The 26656-nt window shown below is 47.3% G+C and overlaps 1 long non-coding RNA gene across 1 annotated transcript in view; it reads left to right on the top strand.

Annotated features, from left to right (window-relative positions):
• Window positions 1-26656, top strand: part of LOC123000715 (uncharacterized) — a 142375-nt gene that overhangs the window by 14806 nt on the left and 100913 nt on the right. Inside the window, exon 2 of the long non-coding RNA XR_006408907.3 lies at window positions 2879-2973. This is a non-coding gene — a long non-coding RNA (uncharacterized LOC123000715). The remainder of the gene's footprint in view (window positions 1-2878; window positions 2974-26656) is intronic.

Raw genomic sequence — 26656 nt, 5'->3', positions numbered from 1 at the left:
TTTCATTTAAAGAAGACCCTCTGAGCCCGTGTGCCTACCCAGCCACGACCCCTCTTCTCTGCTTTCATTTGCAGTTGTACTTCACCAAAGAGTTGTCCATACCCACTGTCCACAGTGTTTTACTTCCTATTCTCTCTTGAATACACACAGGAGGCTTGTGTTCCCGCCCCACCACTGGACCTGCTGTCATTAAGGTCATAAGTGATAGTCCTATTGCTAAAGCCACATGGCCAGTGACTGAATGGCCCAGGGGTATAAACCACTGTCTTTGCCTCGAGGTAGGACAAACTGGGCGTGCAGGCTCCACTCCCGAGCCTCCCTGTGGCGCCAGACTGGAGGCCGTCTCCAGGAAACCACATTCTTGCTTTGCTTTCCTCCTGCTCTCTCCTGCTTCCTGTGCTCCCCTTCTCCTAAGATCACCGAGTAAACCTCTTGAACCGAGATCCTCTCTCAGGCTCTGCTTCTAGCAACCCGACATAAGACAGTTCCTCTGTCCCATCACGGGATGTCCAGGGAAAACTTTCCACATCTGGGTCAAATATTAAATGCTCCTACTATCGTAATTAACCTTGACCAAGATGTCAGTCTGTCGTGTGTCTGAAATTTTTAGAGTTAGTTAAGAAGTTCTACCTGGGTCCTTCTGTCTCGCTGACCTAGTTTCACACAGATGAGGGTATCTTGCTATTAAAATTTTAACTAGCCTCCAGCACAGTTCCCAATAATTAACACAGATCTGGCACAGGGAAGGTATTCAATAAATATTTTGAATGAAAGAATTCTTTAACTCAACCCTCTGTTGGGCCATACCCATTTGCCTCAGATTCTCTTTGTTTTAGTTCATACGTTCTGCTTCCTAGGATCTATAAGCTTGAATAGATGCTGACTTCTGCTTCCACGTAAGTGGGACATGAACTAAAAAGACAAAGCTTCTCCTCTTCTGAAAGATCTGCTCCTTGGGAATGCAAAAAGCATTTAGTGCAGATGCCTTCTTATAAGGATCTCTTGTGGTTGGGAGGAGCCTTAATGGCCCTTTGTTCCAGCCACTTCTTGTTCTAATCTTTCCATCACGTGGTGAGGCAGCACAGGCCTGGGCCCGATGCAGGCACGCAGTGAGATAATAAATATTATTCTAAGCCACTAAATTTTGAGCTAATGAGTTCCTCAGCAGATACTAACAGTCTGCAATGAACTGGCGAGATGCTTGCATCTGCTTCTAGGGAAGCATTTGGATTTAAGAGATGGAAGAGCAGAAGTCATTCTGAAAAGAAAGTTCAGGAACAGGAAAGGGCAGAGATCCAAGTGGACACTGATTAAAAACCAATGTTAGATTAGAAACTAGTTTTAGGAAAACCAGAGCTACTCCAATATTGACCCCCCCCCAAAAAAAATCAGCCCCTTGACAGCCCAGTGATCTTCACGCCCTGTACAATGAGATCCTGGGATTTCGCTTCCCTGGACAAGCACTGCGGTTTATTTTTAGAACCTAACTGTTTTCCTGAATAGAGACTGTAATCTTTTGAAAATACAGACTTCCAATACTCTTTTAAATGCCTTTTTCCCCCCTCAAATGTGTGCTAACTTTTCACAACAGCTGCGCTTTTTCGTCTCTGCCAAGCATCAGGATGCCCCATCTTCCCTGTTCGTTGTATGGGGCCCTTCCTTCTCTGATGACTAGAGGCAAAATCTTGCAGGGGCCTCTGAGTCTGTGGTCTGTTTCCCACAAGGGCATAAAGTAAGAGGATGAGGGAAATACCCTTAATTGGAGTGGGCACGTTGATAACATGTCAAGACATGTTACAGACGGAGACTCTCGAAGTGAAAAAATGAGGAAGTATGTACTCTTGTACATGAGCTCAGCTCGATTATTTATAAGTGGTGGGACGAAACAATTGCTTTGTTATGATATGGATCCGGGGCGGTGACAGTATCACAGAGAACAAATCTCTTTGCAACCCATCGTGTTGTAGAGCATATATTCAGGCTTAATTCTGGGTGAGATGTATGGAAATTGTGCAGGACACAGGCCTCTCTTCTCTTTGCAAGCTGCCCTGTATCAGGCAGGATATCTGACGTCCCTGGCTCCTGCTGAGTAAATGCCAGTAATTCCCCTTCAGTAATTGTAGCAATCAGAAATCCTCCCACAAATTTTTGAAACTGCCTTCTGAGTGGGGTACCCTCATTGGAAATCACTGCTCTATTCTTTAAAATTCATCATCAAGTCCTGAGGACTTTACTGTCAAAACAAATCCTGCCATTCCTAGTATATGATTAGTCCTTCAGCAGGACTCACCCTCAGCTCAGGAAAGGGGCATAAGACGTAGCCTGAGTCAATCAGTGCATTGTATCTGCTGGTGACAGTGGTTGGTTTGGGGTGCATGAGTCAATTGGAGCCAATGACACATAATGGAATTTTAGCCTACCGTCTTGGGAAAGACATTCTGGTCTTCCCCCGGGGAACTTGAGTGGCAGAGACTGTAGGGTATGGAGCTGCTATTGTCATTTTGCATCTTTTAGAGCCCATAGTAAAAATCCACCCAGTGGGCCGCATAGTTGGCTCTGGATGACCTGTAGATGGCTCTTTCTGTGCTATAACTCCTGCTAGCTTTGAGAAGGAGGAAGCTGTATTTTTACTTCATGGTTGGGTTGGGGGTGCCTAACAGCACGGTCTATGAAGAACTTGTATATGCAATCTGTGGTCCTGGTACTTTCATAGAATATTTTTCTTGTACTGCTTCGATCCCTGAACCAGTTATGTGTCACCAAGGCCCCATCCTATACCCTTACGGGAGTGGGGGGAAAGGCAGGGTCAACGCATAGGTGCACAAAACCACTTTCCCCATCCTAATTATTTTGTTTATTGTCTGTCTTCCCCTACTAGAATCTAATTTTCATAAAGGACAAGAGTTTTCACCTGTTTTGTTCGCCACTGTATTCCCAGTGCCTAGGACAGTGCTGCAGAGAGATGAGGAAAAGGTAAGGCTTGGTTTCCTGGTTTTCTTTCTTTTTTTTTTCTTTTAAGATTTTAAAAATTTATTTTAGAAAGAGAGAGAGTGTGTGCACAAGCAAGGGGGAGGGGCAGGAAAAGGGACAAGCAGATTCCTAGCTGAGCATGAAGCCCGACTCGGGGCTCGATTGCACGACCCTGAGATCGTGACCTGAGCCAAAAATCAAGAGTCGGATGCTTAACCGACTGAGCCCCCCAGGCACCCTGATTTCCTGGTTTTCTGTATTTGCCACCTAAGTGGTATTGATAGTCACTTTTTATTAACTTTTTATTGTAATATATTTCAAATATATATAAAGTAGAGGAAATGTAGATGAAACTCTTTGTGGCCATCACCCAACTTCACAATTATAGAAGCCAATCCAGTTTCCTGTTTTTCTGCCTCCACTCACCCTCTCTGCCCCTCTAACTAGATTCTATTAAATAAAATCACAGAGCCTTGCACACACTCCTTTTAGCAACTTCTCTTGTTTCTGGGATATTACCTCCTTGTTTATACCTTTTCTTTCTATCCACTCCTCCTTAGTCTCTGATCTCATGGGGAGCTCTGGAGGTGGATGGTTTTTGGGAGTTGTCTCACCTTGAGGTCAGGGGGGTGGGTCTTTATTATTCCTCTGCACTCCTGGACCAGTCATGGAGTGAGGGCTGCCCCCCAGCCGGAGGGCATGCATGCGGTCAGCGTTCTCTTCAGTTGATGGAGGGTGTCTCTTCATGGCTCACAGCACCTGTCCTAGTCCACTCCTCATGCTGTTGTATACCTTACCTTCACAGAGTGGGTCTGGGCACAGCTTCCCCAAGACTTGGCTTCATTTCTTTTCTTAGCAATTATAAGAGGAAGGTTGGTGGAATGCGTCTTATTCCCTTCAGGCTACTGTAGCAGAATCCCATAGACGGGGGCCTTACAAACAACAGAAATCGACTTCTCACAGACCTGGAGGCTGGAAGTCCAGGCTCAAGCCTCCAGCAGATCCAGTGTCTGGTGAGAGCGTCCTGGCTCATAGAAGGCTGCCTTCTCACAGTGCCCTCATAGGGTGGGAGGGTCCAGGGAGCTCTGTGGGGTCTCTCTTCTAAGGCACTAACCCTGTTCATGAGGGCTCCACCCTCATGACCTAAGAATCACCTCCCAAAGGCCTCACCTCCCAGTACCATCGCACTGAAGGTTGGGTTTCAGCATGAGAATTCTGGGGGACACAGACTCAGTCTGCGGCAGGATCAAATATAGACGCTGCAGCTGATCTGGAGGCTACAGCTGATAGTCGTCGTCTCCTCCTCTGTTACCAATTCTGGAGAATCGGCACCTCTGTGGGGACAGATTTGTCCACTTACCTGTAGCACTGGTCATGAGAACACAAAGAGCCACCCAGTGGATTACCTGGGTATCAGATTTATTCTCTGTCCCCATGGTGTCAAAGCAGGGCACTGCCTGTTCATGATCAGGGTGGAGGCCCAACGCCCCTGCCAGGACTATCTCTGCTTTTCTTGCCTGGTCTACTTATGGCATGATGAGATTAAAGTGCCTGGGCACTTCTATTCTTGAGCAGTCCACTTTTCCAGTACATGATTTCCTAAATAAATGACCGGAGAGCGCTTTGGCAAAGGACTATGGGACTCATTACTGTATTCACTTGGCTTTGGGACTCGTAAGGACCCGACCTCCCTTTCATTAGTGGGTTCTGGGTCAGAAAACTGACTCAAGGATTGAGATTGATTTTATCACTTCTTCCACCATCTGTGCCAACCTTTCTGGCATTTCAGCCTTACTTTGTATGGACGATAATTTTCTCCAATGTTCCAAGAGTCATCAGTGTGGAGACCTCTCTGCCTCGTGCTCGAACGAGGGATGAGTGCAGCCTCAACAGGGAGGATGGGGCCCATGTGGCTCTGTGTGATGTTTCCAGGCTTCAGCCATCAGCACTAACTCTGAGATCCCCATCCAAATCGTAGGGTCCCACTCGCCCCAGCCTGTGGCACGGATGAGCAGATCTGCCAGGGCTGAGGGTTCCAATTCTCTGGAGCGCTGCTGTCCTCATGCTTCGGCCCTGCTCATTATCCTTGGCCTTTTCTGCCCTCAGGCTGGGTGGGAGCTCTTCAGGTGCTTCCAATCCATGAGGCTTTCTAACTTTCATTCCTTGTTTCCGGTGGTGATCTTAGCCCCCGGCCTCACAGGGTCTTTCTCTAACGTGTCAGTGACTCAGCAAAAGCCACCAGTTCCCTTGTTCTCAGTGGCAGCTTTTCAGAGTCTCTCAAAAGCCTGGGTATTGTACCTCCCAGCCTACCAGCACATTCCCTCCTCCTTGTATCCCACCCCAGCTTGTCACCAGTGAAGGTTTGAACAACTGTGCTTCTCCAGAGAGCTGGGGATTGTCAGAATTTCGCTTACCATCAGGGATGAGTCTTCATTTCCAGTTGGCAGATGGATGACCCAGCTCTATGATTCAGCTTGAGAGTCCCTATTCCTCGGATCCCTCCTGGCATCTAACTGTCTTAGGTCCGGTTCTCTGGGAAACAGTTGTAGAGATGAGATCTGTGTGAGGCAGGTTTATGGAGGAGTGACCTTGGTATCTATATCTATAAAGGAAGGTTGGAAGTAACCCTGGGCAGAAGGAGAATCTGAATTTTGTTGCTGAGGTCATACGAAGGGCCTCAACCAATCCCACTGGGAGTGTGATCTGGGATGGCCTTTCTGAGTGTCCTACCATAAGGGAGGGGCCAGCCCGCTATCATCCACCCCCTTCGTCCACCAGTCATTGGATGCGGCTGCTGTGAACTTGGGCAAGGTGGCTCTTGTCACTGAGGGCAGTTCCCAGAGAGGGGCTGGAACGGGGAGCCCAGAGCCACCAGCACTTCCAGCAGCTGGGGGACGATACATGGGACCTGGGCACACTGCAGCAGCCACCATCTCTTTCTGAGCTCCGCTTGATCCCAAACACCACGTCCGCATTTGTCCCTCAAGTGTCTGCCCTGCCCCACATGCTACAGACTCTGGCTTCTGTCCTCCGTCTCCCGGTATCACAACCCATCTGGGAGTGGAAATGGGATACATTACTGCGAGTGTCCTACTTTTGGTCTCAGTATCCAGTTTTTCTCTCTCCTCCAAAACCACAGTCCATCATCCACACTGCTGCTGGAGGACACTTTCGCGGGTACAAATCTTTTTTCATGCAGGAATCCTTACTGAGCACTCGCAGGGTCCTGCCTACATTATTGCAGGGCATGCCGTGGTGAACAAAGCAGATGAAGTCTCTCCTGCTGTGGAACTTACGTTTTAGTGGGGAGAGACAGGCCATAACAATGAAGAAATGAGTGAGCGAATAGATAAATAAATATTAGGTGATGATAATTGCTATGCCAAGGATTAGAATGATATGATGGAGTGCTGACCGGGCTGGTTTCTAGTAATAGCCTCTGCCCGACTGATCACCACCACGGGCTTCCCATTGTCTTCTGGGTGCAGTTCAGACTCTAGTTTGGCACAAAAGACTCCCATGGAGGCAAGTTTGGGCCCCTGAGGATTGGAGTAGGGGTCCTTATGGCCCCTTGGATTTGGGCATTTGGGTGGTAGGCTCTTCCTGGCGGGTGAGGCCGTCTGCCCTTTGTACCTCCTTCCCCATCTCCTCTTCCTTCCGCTGGCCTCCTGGGATCCCTAGTGCTGGAACAATATTGCTTACGAGCCAAAGCGACCAAGCCAGCTGCCTCAGCAGGTTTATTCTTATCAGTGACTGAACCCAGACAATTAACAATGCATTTCAATGGTGACTTTTGCCATTCTTTTTGGGAAATGCTGAATGGGACATGGCTTTTGGGAGGAGAAATTCTTTTTTAAACACGGAGATCCAATGCTCGTTTCTACTGAGCCTGTCACTGGGGCTTGGTCTGTAGCCCCCATGCTTCGCACTGTCCCCTCCTAGCCCAGCGCTTAAGTCTCTGACCTGGGTCACTGAGGTTATGGAAGGAGCTTGTGTTGAGTACAAAGACTGAACAAAACCGAAACGCAACCAAGCATGTTATCAGTAGTGGGTTCCCTGTCATGGCTGATAATTCTTCCATGATCCCCGTTCTTATCAGGAACTGTGACTTCATTTCCCTGCCCTCATGGCTGGTGAGCACCGATGAAGGAGGGAGCAGAAATCCCCTTCCTTCGGAAACAGAAGCGCCCGGCAGTCTTGCTTTGGCAGGCTCCCACTTTTATCAGGGCTCCTCATCATTCATCTGAAGACATTGGTGAATGAATAAATATCCCTGATGTCCAGCCAGAGCTCTTCCTCCAGCCTCCTCTTCTCCCCTTATTTGTGCAATGGTGCTCACTACCTCTCCTGCGCTTCCCCTTCTCCCTTCTGCAGATCTGGGTCACTATTTAGCTTCACCTCCCCCTAGCGGCAAGTTGGGTAAATCACTTGCTGGAGCGTGGCTTCCAGTCGCTCAGCTCACCTGCTCTAATGCAGACTGCAAAGATAGCACAACAGACGAAGACAAGCATTTATCACTCCGAGGAGGTCCGACTTTGATCTTAACCACCACAGACAGTCCTATCGTAAATACCGAGACATTCGTCCTTTATTAATTGATTTAAATAGGCACACGAGAAAGTACAACTATGTAAATCAGACTGTAATTTATACAACCAAGCTTGAGGTATTTTTCTCTTATTAGACATAAAGTATAATTGATGAAAAGCAAAAAGCTTTAATCTGAACGTTTATATCTGAAACACACTGTAAACGAAGTAGATTCCATAAGGCTGATATTGGTCATATGGATTGCCCTTTTGAGTGGAGTCAACAGGCTTTACTGAAAAAAAACTATAACACCAGGTTATGTCTGTATATCCGAGGCTGAGAAAAGTCATAAGAAGGATGGCGTGAGCCATATGATATAAAAAAGGCTAGGAAGACCCTTGCTGTGCCTGAAAATTTTACCCTGTGTCACTCAGCCCAAAATGATAGAATTACCTTGGACTAAAGTCAAATGTTCATATTGGTAAGCAGATGTCTTTAGAGTCGATTAATTACCAGCTTTCTGTCCTTTCCATGGTTAAACCTCTGAAAGCGTAACTCCGAGCTACCGGAAAGTGGGGGGAAGTCAGTACTGTAAAGAGCCGGGTCAACGGTCACGCTACGGGGAAGCTAAAAGACAGAATGAGAAGTGGGGACAGAGGATGGAGCACATTGTAGGAGGTGGAAAAACAGTGTGCATAGCTTTACCTCCAGCTCTCCTTGGGCACAGCTTCCTAAAACTGATGTTTCATGAGTCCTTAGGAAAATTCCTCTTCTAAAAATGTCAGCGGTATAGTTCAGGAGCTGAAAGAAAGACCTTTGTTTCTTATTTTAGCTTCCTGTTACTCCTTAACCCTCCCAACAGCCTGGTGAGCTAGGTGCTGTTCTACTATTCACAGCACAGATCAACAGAGACGTAGAGAAGTGAAGGGACTTGCTAGTTAGAGTCACTTAGCCAGGGAGCGAGGGGGCCGATTCCAGCCCTGTAGGCTCTGCAGCAGCAGGAGCTTTTCTGACAGTGGGACATGGAGCCAGGCGACTCAAGCATGTTGCAGTGGGTTGGCCAGGATCTTTCAGTGACTCCGTCAGTGCTACTGGGTCTGAGAGAAGAGAGTTTGTACCGAAGCTTCATTTAGCATACAGAACCAAATCTCCTTCGGGCTTCTCAGCTGACATCTATACCGATGAGTTGGAGTCTGGCTGGCCTTCATTTCTGTGGGTTTGCACGGTTCCTGCCCCACCCCCACCGACACCAAGTTCGTGAATTGCTTTATGTCAAACAAAGACAATAAGATTTCTTTTAAAAAGTCTTTTCGTGGTGGGTTAAATGTTTCAAAAATGATCAGTTTAAAAATTTCACAGCAGCAGAAGCCAACAGAACTCAGAGTTTGTGGCCTTGACCATATTTCAGTATGCAGCATATTATTCCTGTGGGGCCAGAGAAAGATGGAGGAAAAAAACAGTTCTAATGCTGAAACCCAGACTTACTTTGCACATGCAGGCAATCCATTGAATTAAAGGAACAATTAAAGAGAGCTCAAACTCACTCTTGCTATAGTGATTTTTTATGCCTTTTTTTTCCAACTGTGATGTTATCTATTATGTTAGCATAAACTCATGTGGTTAGATTATTACCAAGGGTGGGAGATCTCATTCCAGATCAACCAGTGAAAGCTGGATAGTTTTAACCACTGACATCTGCAAAACTAAATAAGACCCACGTCGCCTCTATTATGCAGTGTTTCCTACCGTATTTCTGAAAATGTGCTCAATTGTCACATAGTAAAAGTAAACATTGGGTTGGTTCCCAGGGATGTTGGTTCTCTTGAAAAAGTAACTCCAGCTCCTATGTTCTTTACAAACAACTTAAGTAAACATATGAAATAAGATTCCAATCCTTTCACCTCTGATGACTGGTCCATCTAGGATTTCATGCATTGGGAATGGATGAGGAGATGAATGATATCTTTGGAAAGATTATAAGTCTAGACTAGGGGGCAGGTCAGTTTTATGTCTTTGCATAGAAAAAAACCTTTGCTCATGGAACCAGATGGTAGACAGAATTGCTCTGCTTAATTCTGGGAGCTGTTCATGAAGGAGCGTGCACTGGATGCAGTGGCAGAGACGAATGCTTTGGAAAGAGCGTTCTCTGAAAACAGAAACTTGATTTGCAATTGAGGAGGGTTTGACTGTTCCCTCAGTGACTCATTTTCAAGGATGGCTTTAAGAAAGGTGTGAATTGAAAATTAAATCTGAAATCACGAGATAAGTAACATCTTCCTGTATACTTACACGTTTGGGCATATGGTTAATTTTTGGTCATTTAACAGGACTGTCAGGACAAATCACAGTCAGAAATAAACTTCTCATACTTTGTGTGCTATGATGCATTTGCTTAGCACCCAAGGATTAGATTTTTGCCAGAGTTTGAGACAAGGAATAACTAAGGTTTGCTTTTGCAAAGAGGAAATTAAGGGAGCAGGTGTATCACTTTTGTGAACAATCCAGAATAATATTATGCTTAATATTGTGTAGGATTAGCATTTTGTATTATGTGTTTGCATACAGAAATTCATGTATGTAGCATTTCTCTTTCCAGAAGTAATTAGGAGATTCAGGTAAAATCCCCCCCCCTTTTTTTTTGGTGAACACTTTGTTATATAAAAGAGTTCTCTGTGTTGAACCACACACTGGGAGATGGTAAATCAGCGGTTCCTTCCAGGCTGTGTTATGTTTGATTACACTTAGATTCCATAGTATTTTACCCTTTTCATTTTGTGCTCATATTTTCAGTGGTTTATGAAGTAACAGTCTCTAGATTTCATTCCAAATGGAAAGTTGGCATGAAAACTCTCAATCCAATTATTCCTGTACACATTTTGAAACAAATCATTTTGGCTTTTTTGAAAAATTTACAGGAGGTGATAAAAATAGGAAATTTCAGGTTTCGGATGTTTTATTGCATTCTTGTAGCATAATAACAGCTTCATTAAAAATAATTTTGCAGTACAATGTGAACTTTGTGAGATGTCTAAAACACATGGGCTGGTTCTCTTTTTAAAGCTTCGTTTGCAAGAAAATTGTCTTGTTTTACATTTTGTGTTTCATTTTATTTTGCTAAGGTTTTGTGTGAGATATCGAATGACTACCCCCCAATGCATGACTGTAAGGATTAAGGCATCTGGAATGGGGTACCACCCTTGAGGGGAGGACTTACTTCCCAGCTGGTGTCCCACACATGCGAAGATGCTAAGATTGGTCCCAGGGCTCATTGCAGTCTCCTGACCTCAGCGCCCTTAAGCTTGCGGGATGGGCTGGAGGTGGCCATGGGAAGCTCTTCCCTGGATCACTTGCATTCTACACAGCTTTTTGCTCAGTCTTTATGGAGAACATGAAGGGGAAAGCAAAACCATCCCTCTCTCCTCTGAATCTGGGAAGGGATTCTTTCACAGACTGAACAAATTTTAGGAGGGTGGAAGAAATCTAAAAGCTCACTTAACGCAGATGTACTTTTGTGACTCGATTCTTCTCCTCTCCAATATCCCCCTTCGCAACAGTGCTCAAATATCTCCAGCAATGGGAAATTTTGTCTCCAAAGGCAGGCAGCGCCTTCCGCCTGTGAACAACCCCAGTGTTACGGAGTGCTTCCTGCTATCGACCTGAAATCTGTCTTCCTGTCATTTCCACCCATTGTTCCTTGTACTGTGCCTCAGACCCCGAAAGAAACAGGGCTGTTTTCCTTTCCAGGACAGTAATTCAGCTCTCAGAAGGGAGGCAAGGGGTAGAGTGAGAAGGGTTTGTGGGCAGGCAGGGTCCTGTTCTCTCTGACCCTCGGTCTCCTCTTCTGTGCAACGGTGATTCTAAAACCTGACTTACAAGGTGGCGGTGAAGGTTTGGGAAAACGTGCCTGAGCCACCTGGCGAAGTTCCTGGCCGATAGTAGCTCCTCAGTAACAGATGATCGGTGTGGTCACTCTTGAAGGCGCCTAGGAAATTCCTCTAGGGTTTCCTCTCCTTTGGGCTGCAGCCTCTGTTTTTCATTTGTTTTCCCTGTTTGCAGTCTGGGGTCTCTGCATCTTCTCGTTCATTCTGGATTTGCCCAGACATTTCCATCTTTGTTCAGACATGGTGCCTGCCGGGGAACAGAATGGAAATGCTGCCCAGGAGCCTTGCCACTGGCCACTGATGCTGCGCTGGGGTCTGCACAGAGCACTTTATTCCTATCCTTTCATTCAGAGACCAAATACCAGCAAATGTCCATTAGGGAATCGTAGGCATTTCGTGGAATAAGAACAATAAAGAATTGGTAACTGAAATTCACACTCCGCAGTATACTACTCATAAATTACAGCATGCTTCTCGTGTGTCTGTGCCAGACGCCTGCAGGCTTCTTATCTGACTCACTCCTCTTGCCCACCCAGCAATGCCTGATGCTGATACTGTCTCTGCCTTCCTGCGGAGGGTACAAGCCCCTCAGACCCCTCCCTACCCCACTCTGCCCCCAAACTTCTGCTTTGTGTCCATCCTCACTGTTTATATCTGATTCTCTTGACTGTTTCTGCAGTATAGCTCAGAGCTCCCAGGTCCCGAAAGGGTACTTCATAAGAGAAACAGAACTACCATTTCTTGGTTAAGAGTAGTGTAATTATAGTATCTGTGGACCCTTTTAACATTGCTCTAAGTGGACACTTTCAAATCATTTGAGAAATATTAAAATTTAAAAATGCAATAGAACCTCAATCTAGGGTTAAATGCTTAACAATATATAAAAAGCAAGTGGTTATAATGGGGAAAAAATGCCTATAGCCAATATTCCCTGTGAAATAGACTCCCAGGCGTGTTCCAGAGGTTAGCCTAGAAAGGCCAGGGTGGAGGCATCCAGCTTATAATAAAATTCCTCTTCTCGGGTTGCTTCTTTTCCAGGTCCTACGAAAACAAGTATAATAATATATTTTGCCTTTAGGTGCCAAGACTTGTATTGTTCACTTCCAGACACTTTTCTTTATTATGTTTGGGAACAAAAGCCTGGCTAGCGTGGGGGAGAGAGTGTTGGGTGGAGACAGGAGAAGAGAGAAGAACCGGACGTGGGACACTGCCTCACAGGAGCGTGAGACATTCCGTGGCTTCACAAACTCCCAGGAGACCCTTCCTTTGCTCGAACGTGGGCCATACAGCTCTTGTCTTGGAGAAGCCCCGTGTCCATCAGCGTCCCACCAGAAAACCACTGGCATTTCCAATCAGAATGCTCCGGGAAGGGTGAATAAGAGATTGTTTTCAAAGGTGTGGGCGGACTGTTGGAAAGTCCCATAGAACAGTGCAGTAACCAGAGTTCATGAAATAGAGCTGCCCACCCCTTGGCCCACTGGGACACGGGTGGGGTTGTTACTGGGATGTGGGAGAATCACATACCAAGGACCACCTTTGGAGAGTGGAGGGACACAGCCAGCTCCAGGAGACCCCACAGGGAGGAAGCGTCTTCCCCATCAGGACCCCTCTCTGGTCAAGCCTGACTGGAGGGCGAGGGACCCCCTGCTCTCCAAATAGGCTGGCCTCCCCAGGCAGAGTGCATGGTGAAGGGGAGGGGCTGTGGGTTTGGAGGGCAAATGGGTGCTATCTGGCACAGCCCTGAAGCCCGTAGCGTACTGTACAGCCAGGTGTGTCCTGCTGGGCTGATCCGTGTTTTGTGGAGTAATGTAAACCTGGTCTTTACCAACGTGCTATTCTTGCTGAATCATATACGATGTTCTTTCACCCCTGAATCATGATTTCAAGTACTTTATGCCCCAAAATTATTGCTTGTTTTTTAGAATGTGTGTGTGTATTCTTGCCTAAGCCCTTACATGACATATTGGAAAACTGGACCATGGCACAAGGGACAAGCAGGCCTGATGTTTTCTTTCCTTGTGTGGGGGGAAGGCAGTGAAACGGGGCTCAGCACAGAGTTTCTGGAATTGGACCGGTGCATTGCCACACATGGTGTTACTTAAAACCGAATAAGCCAGATTTGGGTATTGCTCTGTGAATTATTGTCATTGTTTGGTTCAGGCATTCCAAGTTAGACACTGGAGGTTGGGACGTGGGCTACATCCTCAGGGAAATAGCTGTGACTACTCTCCTTGAGATGAGCCTGGGACTGGGAGATGGAAGCTCTCTGGGACCAGGAGGAAGTTAAGTCTGGATGCAGAGGGTTGGAGCCACCAGGATTCCCATGGATGGGGATAGTTGTGGCCTCCCCAGGTGGGCGCCCTGGGCTGGGGAGGCTGAGCAGGGATGCTGACGTCTGGTTTGGATCTCAGCACACCCCGTCCAGTAGCATCTGTGACATAGGGTGCCATCTTTCTGCTGGCCCTCAGACTCCCGCACACTCTGGGAGCAGGTCATAGCCGCTGTCATTGTGCTGGGGGGATTAGAGAACCGAACTTCTTCTTCAGAATGGTGGAGGCTGTCAGGAGCATTCATCTTTGGGAGATGCGGTGTCCAGAAGCGCAGAGACAGCAGTGCGGTTGTGGGGAGAAGTCAGGATGGAGGAGCCATACCCGCTGGGCGTGTAGGTCCGGAGGCTTTGCCATCATTTCTTGGGTGTTAGAAAAAATGTGGTCTCATTCCATGGACACAAGCTAGGAAAGCCGCTATATGGGGGAATTGTACGTGAACAAAGCACAGCTGCTGCTTCTCTAGTCTCAAGAACTTGTTGGTCCCACCAACTACCTGCTCTACTTCGTAGGTCTCTTCACACACGGGTAACTCTGCTTAGTATAGAAAATACCTCAGGAGACAGACTCTCTTTTTGCTGGGGTGACAGTGAGGCCTGCTAGGCTCCCCTACCCTAAGCCTAGAAATCTAGGAAGACGTGTAGAGATAAGTAACAACATGGCAGGGAAACGTGGGCTTGAAACCATAGTTTGTCATTGGAAGTGTGGGCACGCAGGGCCAGGGCAGGGTACCGGCTTCCTGGTCTGGCCAAGTGGGGGTTAAACCTATCCCGAAAAGTGACGGCCCAGCTTGGTGGCCTTGCATAAGTTATTTGGTCCCTCTCGTTTCTTCGTCTGAAAGGCATAGCGATAGTCGCCACGTCATAGGCATGAAATGAGTTGCTACACGTAAAGTACTTAGAAAGCTATCTGGAACTTACTAAGTTTTTAGTGCATTCACTCATTCACCATTCAAGAAATACGTATTGAGTTATGTGGCAGGAATGGTTTTAGGCCGTGGATAACACGGGCGAAAGTCTTCCCCAGTGTGGAGCTTTCTCTTAGGGGCATGGAGCCATGAAGATCTGTATACTTTCATCCTTTTCTTTACATCACATACTTCTCATATGTTGAAAACATGGGCGGGCTATGGGCTGTCTGGGCCTCACTAGCTTTGCTGATGTTAGGCATTTCTGATTCCTCGCTGAGACTGAAGGCGAAGCACATTCATACTGAAACTTCATTCTCTCTGAGTTGCTAATGCTTCCTTGAGGACTTACAGGTTCAACACTGCTGAACTGGGCATGGGAAATTTGACTCAATGGCTAACCTATTTAGCCACCATATTGGAAAGAAAAGCCCAGCTCATGATGTGACTGAATTAGGAGCGAAGCAAGGGGACCTTCCAACTTTTGAACTTTGCAGTAGGAAGGGGTCGAAATTGAGAGTCGGTTTAAACACGGACGTTTTCTAGAGGTTTCATAACATTTTTATTTTGGGAGGTCGGGGAAGGGCCGTACAGCAAGGGCCTGCAACCCCAATTCAATTAAAAACCATAAAGAATCTCGCCGCAGCTCTGTGCCACATGGCTACAGTCCACTCCGACATATGCTCTTTGGCACAGCGTCCTGGGTTAAATGTTTACAAATGCTGCACTTTGTTTGGGGCTGTCTCCCAGAGTTCAGCTCTCATAGACTTTAGTTGGAGTCACTGGTTCCAGGAAGAGAAACTGGGAACAAGACTAGCAAAAAGCAAAGAAGGAAAATGAGCAACAGTTTCTCATCTTGAACCATGACACTTGGCTTGGGGGGCCCTCCACTTTTTCATGTTTATCATACAAGGTGTATTAATTCATTTATTCAGCAAGTGCTTTCAGAGAGTCCGATCTGTGCCAGGTGTTGATGTTGGAGAGAATACAGTGGGCGAAGTGGTAATAGCAGTACGAGAAATTGTGCTTGCAGCCCCTTGTGGAGCTTACATATGGTTTAGTGAGTGGGAGAGACAGAGAGGAGTAGAAACTACCATGATGATAAATGGAAAGATAACAACTGGAGCGTTTCTAAGAGGAGGTTCACGGTTCTATAGGAATGAAAAATAGGGGAAATTGCCACAGTCAGGGTAGGCTTTCTGGAGAAGGTTAATTAGAGCTGAGCTCGGAAGGAAGAGTAAAGTTTGCCTTGGTGAGGAGGGTGTGAAGATGAACAGAGGGGTCCAGGAGAGAGAGCCCATGTGCAAATGTCACTTCATGGTGCCTATAACTCCAGACAGAGATGGGCAGGGAGGGAGGGAGACACAGGGCCAGCACAGTTGGCGATGAGGCTGGAGGGCATGCCAGACCCCGCCGTGCTTTGGGGCACACCTTAAAGATTTTGATCATCATACAAACTGAGAGCCACTGATCTGTTTCAACAGAGAGATGGGGAAAGTATGTTTAGGCTAATAGGGGGTACCACTTGTTGGAGGTGAGACAGGAAGACCTCTGGACTGCAGTGCAGACCTGTTACATATGTAAGGAAAGAGGGGGGCAGACAGGGCTGGGCAGGAAGAGCCTCAGACCTGATGGAGACAGGACAGTTGTCAGATGACTCAGTGGGAGCTGTCCTAGTTAGCCGGGACTTCTCTAACACAGTAACCTAGACCCGGTGCTTAAACAACAGACATGTATGTCTCACGGTTCTGGAGGTCAGAGGTCTGAGCTCAGAGTGCTGGCATGGCCAGTTTCTAGAGAAGATAACCCTCTTCTTGTTTTGTCCTCACATGGGCAGGCATGTGGGGAGAGAGATGGAGAGAGGGGGAGGGAGAGAGGAGAGAGGGTAGCTTACCCGGCAGGTGTCTCTGGGAGGCGAAGTGGGTGGGGCACCTGCAGGTCACCACTCAGGAGCAAAGGGCACCACTGGGGTCCACTGACCAGAGCCCTTCACAGGACGACAGGACAACCACACTGCTCCAACACAAGACGGAATTGGTCTTTCTGGTCAAGAAGATGTAATACGCACAAACCTTTCCCCACAAAACCTCCCAAATTATAATCCGATACAACAGAAAATTTCAGCGATAGATTGAATGTAGAAATTTGAGGAATAGATGTCACATTGGAAGTGATACTTGCCAAACTTAGCGTGATAATAATCAGATGCATTTTGCTTATTTATTCTATAGTTTAGTTGTTTTCTAATAAAAAGCGTCATTTGTATATTTGTAATAATGGTAGAGAGAAATGAAATTTGAAATGTCAGAAAAAGTGAAAGACAATGGTTGTTACAACTTCTCATTACTGTGCCGTTTAATAAAAATTTATGGAGAGTAAAATTATTAATAATAAAGCACAAATTATACATTTTCTACTGTGGTGCCTAAGGTAGACGACCTAGTTTACCCCTAAGATGAGGCCTGGAAGCATAACAGACCACACTGTACGTATTTCACATTCCCTGGTGAATAATATTTTAAGAGGATGATTAGCAAGTTAATGCAAAATTTAGAGTATCTTACTTTGTACTTTTCCGGACTATTTATGGACAGTTGGTATTTAAAACACATGCTAAGAAGTACTGATAATGTATCATGTTATTCTAAAGCAAAAACACAGATTGGAATTTTCTAATTGCCCTTCTAATGAGGTAAAGGCTAACGGAAGTGTGTCACTAAGATGGCTACAAACCCAGTCCGCTCTCCAGTGTAGACCCCTTCCCTGAGCTCCAAATTAGAGGACTTGGCCTGTGTCTGTGAAAGACGTCTCCCACACGAGGTAGTTGAAGCCTGTCTGGTTTCACCTGTTTGGCCTCCTAGGACCGTTTTCCCCGTGACCCACCATCCATTGACGTTGGATGTTTGAGCCAATTGACCCAACTAAGAAGCCAGAGAGCTGGGAGGTACCTCTGGCTCCTTCCCACCTCCTCATACACCACTGGTCACCAGACTGCCTTTCCACGTTGCTCAGATCCAGCGTTGCCTCCACCCCTCACCGACACTGCCCTAGCTCAGGGCCTGATCTGGGAGCCTCTCCTCTGGCTGCCCCACCTGCAGGCTCTTGCCTCGGCTTTCTTTTTTTTTTTTTTTTTTAATAACATTTTTTTATTATATTATGTTAGTCACCATACAGTACACCCCTAGTTTTTGATGTAAAGTTCCATGATTCATTACTTGCGTATAACACCCAGTGCACCATGCAATACGTGCCCTCCTTAATACCCATCACCAGCCTATCCCAATCCCCCACCCCCCGCCCCTCTGAAGCCCTCAGTTTGTTGGCCCTTGCCCCCTCCCCCCAGAATGGCTAGGGTTCTATTGCCTCACTCCCCTTGCCCACGTTTGTTCACCAGTTAATAGAAACAAAGGCTTTTCAAGCTTCTGTGGCTCTTCCCTCTGCCTACAAAGGCCAACCACACTACTGGCTCCATTTTCCTCTTCCACTTTCTGCCTGGAAATTCTTTCATTCCTCATATTTCTTCTACCCTGCCAATGGTCCCCGTGTGGTTCCCCCTGAACCCCTTGATTGGTTGGGACACCCCCTCCCAGGACTTCCACTGAACTATGTGCACGTCCCTCCTGTAATGTCCACACACCTGCTCCCCTTTTACTGTGAGCACTCGGAGAGCAGGGGGACACTCGTCTCTGTTTCTACTTCTATGCCCTTGATTTTTAGGACTGGCTCTAATGATTCCTTGATTCTCAGTAAATGTATGTTGAGCCAATTGAACTGAGCTGAGTGGTGCCCCCTGACCCCCATCCTGCTGGCATTTATAGTTAGACCATCTTTGACCTTGGTCATTGCATTTGGATGGGCACTGGAAAAGTCATCATATTCTCAGTTGAAAATCTCAGTATCTGGTTTGTCAATCTCATAGGATTTTTGAGTATCAAATGAAAATGTTCAGCTGAATTATATCTGTTTGGATACAAATACTGGCTCGAGACAAGGCTGAGTTCTCTCTGCCTTTCTGGACCCTGGAATTTGGACAACTTGCCACCTGATAGCCAGCCCTTGGTGGCTCAGCTCTGGCCATGCCCAGACCTGCTGTTGCCCTATTCCACCAAGACCAGTTCCTGGGAAAGGGCTAATTTCCCATTGATGGTAAAAAGGGAGGTGATGGTGAGGAAGTGCTGTGGGAATCAAGGCCTGACATACTGGGGAGGGCCTTGTCCAGGGGCAAGCTCTAGAATGGCCCACGGAAGAGGTCAGAGAAAGACACGAGCAGAGTGTGCCAGGGACAAAGGAGGGAGACGGCAGTAGCTAAGAACAGGGCTGGCAGTCATGGAGCCCTTACGGGGCCCTCAGCTCTGCGTGGGCTTGCTTACCCAGCCGTCCCACTGCCCTAGGAGATGGGGACTGTATTTATTTCTCAAGATGAAACAGAGACTCAACTCAGAAGTTGAAATCTTTCCCCAAAGTTCCAGAATGAAGACGTCAGGGGAGCCTGGGTGGCTCAGTCGCTAAGCGTCTGCCTTGGGCTCAGGGCGTGATCCCGGCGTTCTGGGATCGAGCCCCGCATCAGGCTCCTCTACTGGGAACCTGCTTCTTCCTCTCCCACTCCCCCTGCTCGTGTTCCCTCTCTCACTGGCTGACTCTCTCTCTGTCAAATAAATAAATAAAATCTTTAAAAAAAAAAAAAAAAGACGTGTCAGAGCCAGGAATTGATGACAACAGTCTCTACTTCCACCCACCATGTGCTGTGGCCCAATCTGATGGTTTTGCATGAGCTCAGACTGCAAGGTGTTCAGAGCTGGTGACAGTCGCTAGCCCCTCTTTTGGTCATTCAGGTTTCATGCCTGAGAGCCAGCACGGTGTCATGCTTGGGGCGTATTGGACGGTGAAGTTCAGATGCTGCAGTCCTCACCTTACCCAGCAGAGTGGGACCTTGTCTGGAGGACAGGGCTTTACAGAGGTCGTCAAGGTCACATGAGGTCATCAGGGCAGACTGTCATTCAAGATGACTGGTGTCCTTGTTAAAAGGGAAATTTGGACACACAGACACTGGAGAGGGAAGACCATGTGAAGAGACAGGGAGAAGATGTACCTCCGAAGGGACTCAACTGCTGCGGCCTTCTTTTCAGACTTCCGGCCTCTGCAACCGTGAGACGAAGAGTTTCTGTTGCACGCCCACCTACTGGGTTACGGCAGCCATGGAAAACTCATACAGTGGCTGATAGCGTGCCTTCCAGAGTCCGGATGGCTGGCCACACCCACCCCCCAGCTTTGTGACTGTGAGCATGCGATTCAATCTCTCCTTGCATTCGTTTTCTCTTCTGTAAAATGGGGCTGGATGTGCCTCCTGACCTGGTTACAGAGATTACAGGTGCTTGTGCATGGCCAGCACGCCGACAGTGTCTGGTACAGAGGCAACGGGGGCCACTTCTGCCCGTGATCCGCAGCGGGCATCGCATCTGCCTCTCCTTCCCCGCAGGACCCCATGAGGACACGATGGGGCTCATGTGCACTGTGGGTACGCCCCAGGACAACACGGGGTGGGGGGGGACGCTGTTCATTTCTCCTCTTTCCCACAAGTGGGGCACATGGCAGGTTGTCCCCTAGAGAACTGTGTCCTGGTTCCACAGCAGATGGAGACTGGGGCCTCCCCCCGGCTGGGGAAGGAGAACAAGGGAAGACAAAATTCACCGTTACTGAGAATTTAGCTGGTGTATTAGTTTCCTTGGGCTGCTGTCAACTAATGTAAACTGGGAAATTTATTCTCTCATTGTGCTGAAGGCTAGAAGTCCAAGGTCAAGGGGTCCGCAGGGCTTAGTTCCCGAGGAAGGCTCCAGGGGGCAATCCCTGGTTGCCTCATGCAGCTTTGGGGGCCCCAGGTTCTCCTCTGCCTCCCGGCTCCCTCGGCCTCTCCTCCCCATCCGTGTCTTCTCCTCTTCTGCCTCTAATAAGGACGTTTGTCATTGGATTTAGGGCCTGCCCATCCAGGATGATCTCATCTCAAGATCTTTAACTTAATTACATCTGTAAAGACCCTTTTTCCAAACAAGGTCACAGTCCAGATTCCAGGGGTCAGAAGGAGACATAGAATTGGGCACCATTCAATTCAGGACAGCAAGTCTTTTACACAAAGTATCTAAGTTTTTACAACAGCTGTGTGATGTCTCCATTTCATGACTAAGGGTGCTGAGAAAAAGAAATCGACTTACCTTAGCCCGGGGCGCAGAGCTAGGGTTCAAATACTGGTGTTGATGACCTGCAGGCCCATATCCTGCCCTCTCCCCTCGCTTTGAGGTAAGCAAACTGTTTAAAACCTTCTAGAGAGTATTATCTTGCTTTAGGCCAAAGGCACCTCGACACAAGGGTCACAGATGAGAATGAAGGAAAGAGTGGTGCTCGTGCTTCTTTCCAAAGATACCAGCTGCACGAGAAATACAACCGTCTTTGAAACTGACAGTTTTATGTTCTCGCATTTATGTTTGTACTCACAATGAGGACATCCACTTCTAATATTTAACTTACAGCTGGTAGGAAATATCTTTGAACTATTGTTAAGGTTTATGCCAAATATTTTAAGATTCAAAGGCAGACGAAAAAAAAATATATATATATTGTCATTTTCCTTAGCAGACTTCTCCCTCTGGCATTATTGCCTGCTTTATTCATACGTGCCTTAGAAAGAAGACATTCCAACAGAACTCAATTTTCTGTTTTTTCCTGGGAAGCTCTCATTTCTCATCATCCATATTAAAAGAAGAAGAAAGAAACAACCCTAAACCAGTGTATACAGTCTTCAGTTTAATTCCTTTGCATTTTCCTCTCATGCACTGATAGGCTTTAATCAGGATGCCAAAATGCCACTCTTCTTGCCTCAGCTGGGGAATTCTGGAAAAAAAAACAAAAAACAACCAGAAACAAAAAACAAAACCAAAACACTAAATCTTCAGCTAGAAGTTTGAAATAGGGTTCTGCCCCTCATCAGCTCTGTGACTTGCACAAATGTATGTGCGTTTTCTTGTCTGTAAAATGAAGTCTGTAATACCTGCTGGGCTTCCCCTAGACTGCAAGCGGACCCTGCACATAGATGTTGAGATCAGCTTGGATGTTGCCTGACCTCATGCACACTTAAGCCCTACACGCCTCCCCCCCCCACCTTCCTGCATTTCTTCATTTGGGTAGGGTTTTCCTCTCTTTGGTCTCTCCAGTGAGTTTTCCATTGTTGGCAAAGAAGCTACCTTCCAAGCTGTTTTGAATTCTAGAACAATCATTGTTACTTGGTCTTGGTTTCTGTATTTTTTAGAAAAGTCAGCCCTTTTCTTTTGACTTTCTGCCCTCTATGTTTTCTGTCTTGGCATGCTTACAGTTTTATGAACTCCACAATGTGTTTCTGGGATGAAGCTTGTGTGTAAACACCAGGCAGTTTAGATCACAGGGTCTGTTCCATGGCCCAAGCGGGAGGGGCCGAGGACGGTGAGCGCCTTTTGGTCGCTTTTCAAATGTTTGTTTGAGTCAAACATTGCTCTTTCTGGTTTCAAATGATCTTACAAGTTATAAGCCCAATGTTACCCTATTGGAAAATGTGTAACTGACCTTTTTCCCACTCTGGATGGGAGCATTTAGGGACAAGACAAATCCATGGTTCCTAGGTGGGTGAGGGGAGCCCCCGGAAGGTGAGGTGGCTTCCAGATTTGACTGCCTTGCATCCTTATGGAGTCTCTGTAAATTCCATCCTTGAAGTAATCCAGACACCCAGAGAGCTGGGTTTCTTCCAGAATTGCTCTGGACAGGGTCTTCATTTCCTAGGGCTCCTGGAACCAACTCCCAGGAATTGGGTGGCCGTCTTAACAGTGTCAGCACAGCCCTATCCCAGCTTCTGGGGGTGGCTGGCAGTCCTCGGTGTCCTTAACTGGAAGCTGCATCATCCTGACCTCTGCCTTCTTCACTTGTGGGGGTTGTCTCTGTGTCTCTCCTCTTCCTGTAAGGACGCCAGTCATCTAGGATTAACTGTCCATCCTATTCGGTGTGACTTCCTCTTAAGTTCCGTCTTATTTACATTGGCAAAGACCCTCTTTCCGAATAAGGTCACATTCACAGAAGCCAGGGGCTAGGACGGCAACAAGTCTTTCCGGGGGGATTCACTTCACCCCCCAGCAGCCATGGGTAAGAGTTGAGTTTACCAGCCCCGGGAGTGAGCAGCACCGAAGGTTCCCTGCGTGGCTAGTCCGGGTGACGAGGGGGGTGTTGGAGGTGGGGGGTCGAGGGGGCTGGATCTGACGCGCTCGCCTGCCACACAGTAGCTGTGTGGTCTGGCCGCTCAGGTTCCCTGTCTGTAGAGGGGATGGTGTCTCTCCCATCTAGATGAGGTATTTGTTGTATGGGTTAAACCACGTTTCTCTGTATCGTTTCCAAGTCTCCCTAATGTGGCTCTGAACCACCTTTACCGTGTCATCCTGAATTTGGTCCCTCTACTGGTGATGCACGCACACCGGGCTGCTTCCCTGAACACACCACGTGCCTGAGACTGCACCTCGCAGAGCCTTCAGGTGTCAGTGCCCTTGACCACACGCTTCCCCCCGGGACGTTTCCTCTTGTCTCCCCATACTAGCCCCGGTCTGAAGGAGCCGCTTCCGCAGCAGCAGCTCCTCGCTAAAATGTGCGATTTTATTATTTCCGTATTTTCATTTGGCCCAGTGGTCACAGCCACAGCCCTGGGTCCTCTGCAGGACTGTGGGGACTGGGAGCAGTGGAGCATTTCTGCCTCCTCTTGCCCCTCGGGGTTGCTCGAGGAAGCCCTACTGCGTTAACATTTAATCGCAGAACGCCGTGCGCGTACCAATGCATCATAAGCAGCAAAGCAGAAGAGAAAATGATGATGACGACGACAATGATGATGGATTACCAGACAGTACAGTTGGAGGGGACACAGGAAAGGCCACCTGATGACAATGATCTGTTCCTAGTCTGCCCCAACTCCCTGAAATTCTGCTGTGGGTGCACCTTTATCAACCTTCTGGAGACTTACCTTTTCCATGGATTGTCCACGCATTTCCCGGGAAGGACAGTATTTTATCACTCATTGTCCCCCAAGGGAGAGCGGTCTCTGGGAGAAGGAGAGTAAGGAAGGACAAGTGTAACAGAAGTAATAAATCAGAAAGTATCCCAAGTGAAGGGGGGCTCAGGCTGCCCCTGGGCCACGGTGGTGGAGCAGGCCTCCATCTGGTTGGGAGGGCATCCCCAGTCCATAGTTAGTTTGGGATCTCACCTGTGTGTGTGCTCTGTCGAGACAGGAGGGCACATTCCAGGAAGATAAAAGGATTGACCTCCGTGCCCACCATCCTCATCTTTCACGTCCAGCCCCTTCTCCGGGATCCCCAAGGACCTGCCTTGTTACTATGACAATTTGGGTCCTGATGGTGTGATTGCCCATCAAAAGCTTTCACATATGCTGAATATTTAGCATCTGATCAAAGGAAAACCTTGTGGGGCTGGAGCAGCTCAGGCTGTGCCCTGCCTCCACCCTCTCGGCCTCACACACGGACCTTCATCTCCAGTTGCACCAGGTGGCCGTGAACTGAGGACCCCCTGCGGGATGCCTTTCATCCCAACCAGGATGAGAAAACACCTCGATTCTCCTCTCCGCATAATGCAAGGATTTACGTGACTTGCTCATCGGAGCCCTGGACAGAATGCATCTTTACGTGGAAATCAACTTCACTTCCACAAATTCCCGGTGGCCTAGGGATATTCTCTTCTTTCTGAATCCCGATATTTGATTGCCCACCTCTGCTTACTGAAGAGCAAAGCAAATTCACAACACTGCCCAGTTCCCCTCTTCCCTTGTCCCCAGCTTCCCTAATAAAAGCTCTGTGATTGTAAGGTTTTCAGTGTGAGTGGCTCATCTAGGTTGTGGGAAAATTACAATTTTGTTAGAAAGCATTTAGAAATTATTTTCTTTTTAAATTGTTGCATGCTTTTTCCTAGCTGGAAATACTCTACTTCAAAAAATTAGGTACAAACTAAAAATGAATATACTCGCTGATTCTAATGCTTTGCTTACTCCGAAATCAGCAGTATAAAAATGCAATTGCTATTGATGTAGGCGTAAATTTTCCCCTCCATCTTTTTGATTTCTTTAACACATGGTGCATGGCCTTTGCTATATTACAGCAGAGTTAATTAAGTTTTAGGCTTTTAGCCTAAATCACATTGCCTGCTCGTTAGGTGTTACTAAAATCGTTTTTTGTTGTTGTTGCTTTATGCCTGTATAGCAACTTAAACTGCATTAAAAACAGCAACCAGATTTAATATCACCATAAATAATAACCAGATATTAAAGTTCCATTTTAACTTAAAGAAAGCAAAAGCTATATGTAAATTTTATGTTTTCTATAGTATCTTAATCTCTCTCCGACATGATTATTGTGGGTACTTAATAAGGAGAAAAATATATGTATCTGACAATAGTAGAGTAAAGAAGACAACAGAGGTAACTGCTTCATTTAGAATATGGTGAGAGATTACAAATCCAGTCCCGTTAAGATCAAAGTGAGGGCTGAGGGCCACAGTGTAGGGATGGCAGACCACGCCCTTTCAGCCTGTTCTCCTGCTGCATTATGTCATGTGGCTTTGGCATCGACATCGCGTAAGTTCTCCTTTCTCTCTCTGCCATCTCCCTCCACCAACCAACATGCTGTTGCAGATGCTGTATATTGTCTTTCTCAGCACCTGCTTTGTCCTCCTGCGTGACCCAGCCAGGAGCACCGGAGACCATGTTTCTTTAACCCGCTTGCTTCAAGAGTTCCACCTGTTGGGGCACCTGGGTGGCTCAAGGGGTTGGGTGTCTGCCTTCGGCTCAGGTCATGATCCCAGGGTCCTGGGATCGAGCCCAGCATTGGGCTCCCTGCTCAGTGGGGAGCCTGCTTCTCTCTCTCTCTCTCTGCCTGCTGCTCCCCCTGCTTGTGCGCACTCTCTCTCTGTGTCAAATGAATAAATAAAATCTTAAAAAAAAAAAAAAAAAAAGAATTCCACCTGTTCTGTAAGTGGCACCAGGCAGCTGCCCTTCCTTGAGACCTAGAGGTTGACATGCCCAGGGAGTTAAAGTGCTGGATCATGGGTGCTGTGATTATCCTGGATTATCTGGGTTGGCCCATTCTCATCCCTGAGTCCTTGAAATCAGAGAGACTTTCCCGGCAGGATCAGAGAGACAAAACAGAAGGGGGAGGAGAGATTTGAAACACCACCCGCCACAGCTGCTTTGCAGGTGGAGGAAGAGGCTGCGAGCTAAGAAAGGCAGGTGGAAAAGCAAGAAGACAGATTCCGTCTGAGCCCCCGGCGAGCAACTGCACACCTTGATTCTAACCCAGTGAACTCACGTCGGACTTCCGATCATCAGAAGGACTCCAGATCGTCATATGATACATTGGGGTGGTTAAGCCGCCAAGTGTGTGGTCATGTGTTAGGGCGCTAATGGAAAACCGGCACACCTGTGTTGGCGTGGCAGCATTTAGTTTGTGGAGTTGCTGGTGCCAGGCGACTGGTTGTGGAGGCAGAGGGGTTCCGTGGGGCAGCTTGTGGTGGGTTGGGCTATTCTACTAGACAGGCTACATAATCGGTGGGGCCCTTGTTCAAAACGTTGGGAAACAGTGCTGTCTAAGGTGTTAAAATATGAAGCCTTTCTTTTTTCTGCCATTTCTTTCCCAACTTGCCATGATGTTTTCTTATTTGCTATTTAATATCCTTGTAAATTAAAAATAAAAGGTTGAGTTATTAGCATGAATTTTATCTTTATCTTCCTATTCTACAATGCCAGTTTTAAGTGTAAATACAAGAGCATTTAACAAGTGTGCGGAATCACCAGCATGACAGGGTGTGTTTCCTGGCCCATACACCCATGTGTATTTTGAACTTACCAGAACAGTGGAAAGTTGCACAAACTGTTTTTCTTTCACTCCTTGGAACATGCACTTGCCACCAGCACACTCTGACTCCAGCTCCTCATGAGTGACGGTGCGCTGTGGGGAAAGAGTTGTCTGTCTTTCCCTTTC

This window comes from Ursus arctos, unplaced genomic scaffold (genome assembly GCF_023065955.2).
Source record: "Ursus arctos isolate Adak ecotype North America unplaced genomic scaffold, UrsArc2.0 scaffold_10, whole genome shotgun sequence".
Taxonomy (NCBI): domain Eukaryota; kingdom Metazoa; phylum Chordata; class Mammalia; order Carnivora; family Ursidae; genus Ursus; species Ursus arctos.
Note: the sequence above shows the minus strand (reverse complement) of the source record. Positions and strands in the feature narration are given on the sequence as shown.